The sequence below is a fragment of the Dipodomys merriami genome, unplaced genomic scaffold, assembly GCF_024711535.1.
Source record: "Dipodomys merriami isolate MVZ:Mamm:240054 unplaced genomic scaffold, mDipMer1.0.p SCAF_2133, whole genome shotgun sequence".
Taxonomy (NCBI): domain Eukaryota; kingdom Metazoa; phylum Chordata; class Mammalia; order Rodentia; family Heteromyidae; genus Dipodomys; species Dipodomys merriami.
In genome coordinates this window covers 34,658-43,194 of record NW_027203531.1, presented here as the reverse complement: position 1 = coordinate 43,194, position 8,537 = coordinate 34,658, and the positions used below count along the sequence as shown (strand labels likewise).

General features: G+C 39.0%; 1 pseudogene; it reads right to left on the bottom strand.

The window, feature by feature from the left end:
- Positions 1–8,094: 8,094 nt before the first annotated feature.
- On the bottom strand, positions 8,095–8,193 carry LOC138834409 (U6 spliceosomal RNA; annotated as a pseudogene).
- Positions 8,194–8,537: the final 344 nt, after the last annotated feature.

Here is an 8,537-nt window from a genome sequence, read left to right as displayed (position 1 = left end):
TCTAAATTTTACCCTATTGAACCCTGAATAAGAAAATTAAGAAAACTCTGTAGTTTTTGTTAAATTTCACACTTATTTTACTTGAAAGTGTTAGCAGAAAACTCAGTTTTACCTGAAAGCTTACCCTTCCCTAAGCCTTAGCGTAACCTGAACTAAAAACGCAACCCTAGCCCTAGAACTAATAGCCTTTGGATTCTAAAGGTCATAAAAATACATTAGTTTTTATTCATCCTAACTTTGATTTAACTCATCCTTCTAAAAATGCTTTGTAGTTTTACTCATTATCTTGCCATTTTTGTAACCCTAACCCTAACTGGAATATTGAGGCTAAGCTCACACTAACCATACCCTAATATTAATATTATTAGCAGTTTCTTATTTCACATTCATCCTAATTCTAACTAGACTTGTTATTCAAAGATTTACTTTCAGTTGGACCCTAAACTTTCCATTTCCCCAGTGCTAACACTAAGCCCAGCTGGAACTGAAACCTAACTTTCATACTAATGATAGTCCAATTCAAATGTTTAAGAAAAATACTCTAGTTTTTATTCATTCTAATGAATACTCCAGTTTGCACTCTGGAAATGAGTTTGTTTGCCCTAATTCCCACAAATTTTCTGACTCTTCCTCTGAAGTTATCTTGTTCCCTAACATGAACCATTATATTATTTGTCCTCACATTCTCTTATCAGGAAAAATACTGTAGTTTCCAATGATCCTACCTTTTCCTGAACCCCTGTGCCCTAAAACAATATCAGATTTACTTACCATCTAGTCCATTAATTAACTCTAACTCTCAACCTAAACCTGGCTGGAAAACTCTCATTAATCATTACAAGAATGATCACTGAGAAATAAATATAATGATAATGGTCAAGTTACTGTTCAATCTCATATTTTTGCTTCCACTTGTTAGTGAAAACTGAATATTACACTAAAAACTTTCCTATTCATAACACTATACATACTCAGAACAAAATACTGACCCTAATGTTAATCCAAATTATATGTCAATACTAACACTAACACAAGTACACTAGCTCCATCCATTTCCCTGCAAATGCCATTATTTTGTCATTTCTAATGGCTGCATAATATTCCATTGTTTGTAGATACCACAATTTTTGGATACATTCATCTGTGGTGGGGCATCTGGGTTGTTTCCATATCCTAGCTACTGTGAACAGTGCTGCAATAAACATTAAGGTGCACGTGTCATTGTATATTGGTTCCTGTTGTTCAGGTAGATGCCTGAAAGTGGTATGACTGGGTTATAAGGGAGATCAATCTTTATCTTTCTAAGGACCTTCCACAGTGCTTTCCAAAGTGGTTGTATAAGTGTACATTCCCACCAGCAGTGTAATGGGGTTCCTCTTTCTCCATATCCCCTCCAGCAATTGTTGTTGGCTGATTTGTGGATGTGTGACATTCTGACTGGGGTAAGGTGGTATCTCATGGTTGTGTTTATTTGCATTTCCTTCACCACCAGGGATGATGAACATTTCCTCATGTGTTTCTTTACCATTTTTATTTCTTCCTCTGAGAAGTCCCTCTTTACCTCCTTTGCCCATTTAGTAATTGATTTGTTAGGTTTAGGAGGGATTGGTTTCTTGAGTTCCCTGTATATACTGGATGTTAACTCTTTGTCTGATATATTGCTGGTAAATATTTTTTCCCAATTAGTTATTTGTCTTTCTATCTTGGTTGCAATAGATTTAGCTGTGCAGGAGCTTTTTATTTTAAAGTAGTCCCATTTGTTGAGTCTCTCTCCAATTTGTTGTGATCCTGGGACTCTGTGCCTATTAGTTCAAGTGTCTCTCCTACTCCGTCCAGGAGTAGTTTCAGAGATTCAGTTTTAATATTAATATCTTTAATCTATTTTGAGTTGATATTGGTGCATGGTGATAGCCTGGGGTCCATTTTTAGTTTTCTGCATGTGGCAGCCCAATTTTCCCAGCACTAGTGGTTGAAGAGGCTGTGTTTCTTCCATTGTATGTCTTGGGCTCCTTTGTCTAATATCAGCTGGCTGTAGGCCTGTGATTTATTTCTGGATCTTCTATTCTGTTCCATTGGTCTTCTGATCTGTTTTTGTGCTAGTACCATGCTGTCTTTATTATTATAGCTCTGTAGTATAGTTTGAAGTGCAGCATGGATATCCCTCCCATTTTGTCTTTGTTCCCTAGAATTGGTTTGGCTATTCTAGGTCTTTTTTTGATCCATATGAATTTTTGGACAGTTTTCTGTATTTTAGTGATGTAAGTCATTAGGATTTTAATAGGAATTGCATTGAATTTGTATATTAAGTTTGGCAATATTGCCATCTTCACTATATTAAGTTGGCCTATCCAAGAGCATGGGAGGTCTTTACATTTCCTAGTGTCTTCTGAAATTTCTTTCTTTATCTTTTTATAGTCTTCATTACATAGTTCTTTTACATCTTTGGTTAGGTTAATTCCAAAATATTGTATTTTTGGGGAGGTTATTGTGAATAGGGTTACTCCCTTTATTTCTCTCTCTTCTTGTACATTGTCAGTATACAGGAAGGCAGCTGATTTTTGTGGGTTTATTTTGTATCCTGCTACGTTGCCGAAGTGATTTATGATTTCTAAGAGTTTGGGGATGGAATTTTTGGGATCATGAAAGTATAGTATCATGTTGTCTGAAAAAAGGAATAGTTTAACCTCTTCTTTCCCTATGTGGATCCCTTTCATGTATTTTTCTTGCCTTACTGACCTGGCTAAGGGTTCCAGGACTATATTGAAGAGCAGTGGAGACAGTTGGCATCCTTGCCTTCTTCCTGATTTTAGGAGAATTGGTTGTAGCTTTTCCCCATTAAGTATAATATTGTCTATTGGTCTGTCATAAATGGTTTTATTGTTTTAAGAAATGTTCCTGCTATTTCTGTTTTCTCCAGAGCCTTTAGCATGAATGAATGTTGAATTTTATTAAAGGCCTTTTCTGCATCTGTGGTGAAAATCATGTGATTCTTGACTTTGGCTCTATTGATGGGTTGGATTATATTTATTGACTTACAGAATAAAATAGATCCCAATACGATAATACTAGGAGACTTCAACACACTGCTCTCACCAAAGGACAGGCCTACCAACCAGAGGATCGGCAAAGAAGCTACCAAATTAAGTGAGGCCATACTTCAAGAGGAATTAACTGACATCTACCGAGTATTTCACTGTAAAACAACACAGTACACATTCTTTTCAGCAGCTCATGGAACTTTCTCCAAAATAGACCATATCATAGTTCATGCAAGGAACTTAAGCAAATACAAAGGGAAGACATAATCCCCTGGATCCTATCTCACCATAGTGGAATCAAGCCAGTTCTCAATAACAAAGCATACCGCAGAAATTTCTCTAATACATGCAAATTGAACAGCACACTCCATAGCAAATGCCTGGGTAATGGAAGAGATCAGAGAAGAAATAAAACTTTTCCTACAACTCAATGAAAATGAAAAAAAATCTCACAAAGAAACTTGTAGGACACAGCAAAAGCAGTCCTGAGGGGCAAATTTATTGCCCTCATTGCCCACATCAAGAAAATGGAGACAGACCAAGTAAATAATCTCATGTTGCAATTAAAACAGCTAGAAAAACAAGAAAAAATGGAACCTAAAGTTACTAGACGGAGCCAGATAACCAAATTAAGAGCAGAGATTAACCAATTAGAAAATAAAAAAATTACAGCCAAAATTAACCAAACAAAAAGCTGGTTCTTTGAAAAAATAAACAAAATTGATGGCCCATTTGCAAGATTAATTAAAAAAGGAAGAGAGGAAAGCCATTGTAACAGGATTAGGGATGCCACGGGAAAAATCATAACACGTACCCAAGATATACAAACAATCCTAATGGACTATTTTCAAAAGTTATAATCTCTAAAGGAAGAAAACCTGGCAGATATTGATGCATTTTTAGAGAAATCCAAGTTGCCCAAACTGAGCAAAGAATAAACCAGTTAAATAAGCCAATATCCTACCACGAGATACAGGAAGCTATCAAAAGTCTTCCAACCAAAAAAGCCCAGGACCAGATAGATTCATAGCAAAATTCTATAAGACCTTTAAAGAAGAACTAATACCCACACTCCTCAAGCTCTTCAGAGAAACAGAGAAGGAGGGAGCTATCCCAAACTCATTCTATATCACACTCTTCCCCAAACCAGGCAAAGACCCAACCAAAAAGGAGAATTACAGGCCAATTTCCTTGGTGAACACAGGTGCAAAGATCCTTAAGATTCTAGCTAAAAGAATCCAGAAACACATTAAAAAAATCATACACTATGACCAGGTAGGCTTCATCCCAGAGATGCAGGGATGGTTTGACATTGTAATGATTTTAATGACAAGTTTATTTTGTCAGATATAAGGATTGCTACGACTGCTCTCTTACTAGGGGCATTTGATTGGTAGATCCTTTTCTAACCCTTCACTCTGAGTTTGTTTGCATGTTTGGCTTAGAGGTGGGTCTCCTGAAGGCAACAGATGGATGGGTCATGTTTTAGGATCCAAACTGCAGTTCTTTTTCTTTTGATTGGTGAAGTAAGCCCGTTAATCTTAAGAGATAGTATAGAGAGATGCATTATGGTCACTGTTTTTCTTCTTTCCTTTCTTCTGTCCTTGCTCAGATAGACTTCTATTAATGCCTGTCTGGGTGCAGGTCTCTGTTTCTGGTTGCTTTTCTCAGGTTGTGTTCCACCTCTTAGTAGTCTTTGTAACGCTGGCTTAATGTTTATGTATTAATTTAGTTTTCCTTTGCTATTAAAAATTTTCAGTTCTCCATCGCATGTGAATGCTAGCTTTTCTGAGTATATCAGTATGGGTTGGCAGTTATTGGCTCTCAGGGCTCATGTGGTACTTTCCCAGGCCTTTCTTGCATTCAGTGTTTGTGTGGAGAGATCTGTAGTGATTCTAATATTTTTCCTATAGTAGTATAGTCCTTCTTCATTTTTGCTGCATGCAAGATTGTTTCCTTATCATTCAGATCTATCATTTATTCTATAATGTTTCTAGAAGTGTTTCTCCTGGGATCCTGCTTGTTAGGTGTTCTATATGCTTCTGTTAGGTAGGTAAGATGTTCTTTTTTGAGATGGGGAAAATTTTCACTGATTATCTTGTGGAATAGGTGTTGCATTCCCTTGCTTTGATATTCCTCACCTTCGTATATGAAGGTTAATTTTCTTGGCACTATCTGCTTGCCCTTGAATTTCCCTTTGGTATAATTTAAGTGAATTTTCCATATCTGTCATTTTTTGTTCCAGTTGATGTATTCTGTCTTCTGAATTCCATTTTGTTCACTCTGTTAACTGTGGCTTCCATTGTGTTTTGCATGGAGGAAATGGACTCATTGTTGATTTAAATGGATTCAATGTTGGTTTTCAAAATACTAATCTCACCTCTTAATGAGGTGTGTACTGCCTCTATTTTGTCACTTATCTCATGGCTTAGTGAGGTGTGTGCTACCTCTATTTTTGAATGCATCTCCTGTTCGATGTCCTGCATCTCTTTTGGTATTTTGACCTGGTGTTCTTCAAATTCTGGTCTATTTCTCACTTTATTTCTTGAGTCATTGCCTCCAGCATGTCTTGGATGTAGTGTTTGTCTTCCATTCCTGCTTTGTTCCCAGTGGGGCTCTCCCCTGGGTTGCTGCTGGCTTTTAGAGATAGCTTGCTATCCTAGCTGTTGATAAACCTTATAATATTTCTCTGTGATTTTCTCATGGTTATTCAGGGATTATTGCAGACTAATCTGAAATTTTGTTTTGGTCAATAGGTGTCTGTCTTTGCTTGGTTACTGTTTCTGTGCTGGTAGAGGGAGTCTGTACCTGATCTCGGTTCTGTTGGGGGCCGACCTCCAGCTGCTGGTCTGACCCACACAGGATTCTCAGCTCTCTGCTGTAGATCACTGGCGGTTCCCGCCGTTAGAGGGGTTGAGCAACCTAGACTGCTCCTGTTTGTTCCTACAGGTGCTCTTGGCTAGTTTGGATGTGCTGGATGTATTCTCCCAGATGCTGGAGTCTGCTATGGTCTCCTGATGTTTTGTTTTGTTTTACTTTTTTGGCTATTTGTGGGCTTGAACTCTGGTCTTGGGTGCTGTCCCTCAGCTCTTCAACTCAAGGCTGGCACCCTACCATTTGACCCATAGCACCACATCTGGCCCTTTCAGCTTATGTTTTGCTGAAGAATCAGATCCGGGGCCTCTTGCACCTAAGACGAGCACTGTACTGTTGAGGACCTTACCAGTCTGAGCTCCTGACTATTATCGGGTGCTGGAGGCCTGTGTTGTTCAATTCTTAGCCTAGAATACATGGGTCAGGTTCTTGTGGAGTTTGGGCTTCTCTTGTCCTGAATCCCCCGCATCTTTTGCTGTCACAGGCATGATTACCAGGAGTGTAGTTCCCTGTTTTTCTCCCCTCTACTGAGGCGTATGCTCAGCTTCTGATTTCAGTTGGGAGGAGTTGGTTATGTTGCTCAGGCACCAGATCCCCAGGCCTGGTCCCAGACCCCAGCCTGGGCACACCTGTTGGACCTGTGCTGCTGTGTATCCCACCTAGATTACGCAGCTTGGAGTACACAGTTCAAATTTCTTCCACCGTTGGTTTCTTGACCCAGTGGCGCTGTACCAGGCTTGGGCTTTTAAGCTTCCTTCCAGGGTCTCTCTTATTCTAGCCTGGCCAGCTGAGTCTGATTCATGGGCTGGTGGAGCTCTTGAACAGTTTCTAGTTTTAGTGTGTCCTGTGGTGCAGGTTCTGGGGTAGGGCGTCTGGGGATTCCCACCAGCTCTGGTCTCCCTTGAGGAATACACTGTCCCCTGTGGGGTACTCACCCTGGAGCTATTTGTTTCCGTGTGATGTAGGTTGTTGTTGGTTGCCATTGCAGTCAGAGTTCAATTGAGGTGGTTGTGGGCTAGGCTGAGAGGTGGTGGCTCTGTGTGTTTCTTTTCTGTCACTGCCTCCATTGACACTGTTTGGGTCCGCTCCACGGGATTGGCCTCTGACCTTCACCCGAGGGGTGGGGAGGGGACTCTGTTCAGGTTCTGATTGCTGGGGTTTGTCTCTGTTTGTGCTCTCTGGATCAGCACCACTTCCTTTCAGTTCTTCTGCTCTGGTGTGGGCATCTCATGTATCTCTGAGGTTCCTGCCATGGGGCTGAGTGGCTTTGGTGGGATGGAGCCTCTCTGCTCCAATGGAGAGTGAGGGGAAGGGGTGGGATCTTTGTGTAAGTTCCCTGCTCGGAGGTTTCTTCATTCGTCAGGATCAGCCGGTCTGACACTGATACCTCAGGGGTCTTTGTTGCCGGTGATCTGCAGACAACTCCCTGTGTATCTGGGCCACCGGTAGCTCCCACCAGGCCAGGCTGGCCATGGCTTAGCACGCTGCTAAGTGGCCAATAGACGTTGGGGAAGGCGTCTTCAAGCTCCTCTGTTGTGAAATTCTTCTTTTCAACTCCTGTTTTTCTCTGGATGTTGATTTTTGTTGTTGTTGTCGGTCTCTTGGGGCGATTAAACATTGGAACTCAAACTCTCTTTTTGGTTGGGGAGAGCTGTGGCGTTCTCCTAGTTCCCCGTCACCATCTTGGACCCCCTCGAGTTTTTGCTTTTTTGTATTCAGAAATAATTTTAATTTATCTGTTGAAATGAGTACTAAAGAAACTAAAGATATTTGTGGTGCTTATGTGAAAAATTATACCTTAAAATATTCTGTATTCTGTTTGTATAATGCCCATAATCTATTTTATTCTTTCCTAGATATAAGACTTTGAATTCTACATTGTTTTATAATATATAGGTTCATTAATAAATGTGTCCTTTCAGATTGCATTCCATACCAAAACAGTTTAAGATTCCTTTTTTACTAGGTCCTTATAGTATATTTCTTTGGAATAAAATGACAATGTTGTCTAATTTTAAAAGTTTTATAACGATTATGCTATGTAAAGGCCTTTCTAAGGTGAAGATTTAATACACTGATGTCAAACTAACTTTTATTTATATGGATTACATGTATTGTTACACTAGTAATTTTGTAATCAACTTTTTAATAATTGTTTTTCATTTCTTGCATCTGAAGAATGAAAAATCTGGAATAATTCACAGATTTTCATATCATCCTTTGCAATTGCCATGTTAATCTCTGTATTGGTGTAATTTGGGTTCATGTGCTGCTGAAGCATGTAATGTCCTCTAAATTTAGGTAGTTAATGATGCAATATTTATACAGGATTATATCCTTGGGTGCCTGTTTGTAACAAGGAAACCTTATTGTTTCTAACAATGCTACTGATCTTATTTCCCTAAAATTCTGTGTATAATGGAAAATAATTATATTGTTCAGTTGATAGCTCACATTTGTAATTTTTTTTGTCAATGACTATTTTAAATCTTTTTCATTTTAGTTTAATCATACTTTGAAGCATTTTTAGCTAGGTCCAAAGGGGATGGCTTTTTCAAATACATATTTATTCAACTGAGTTTGCTCTGTGTAGCTAACGGATTCAAAGTAAGCCTTGCTTAAGAG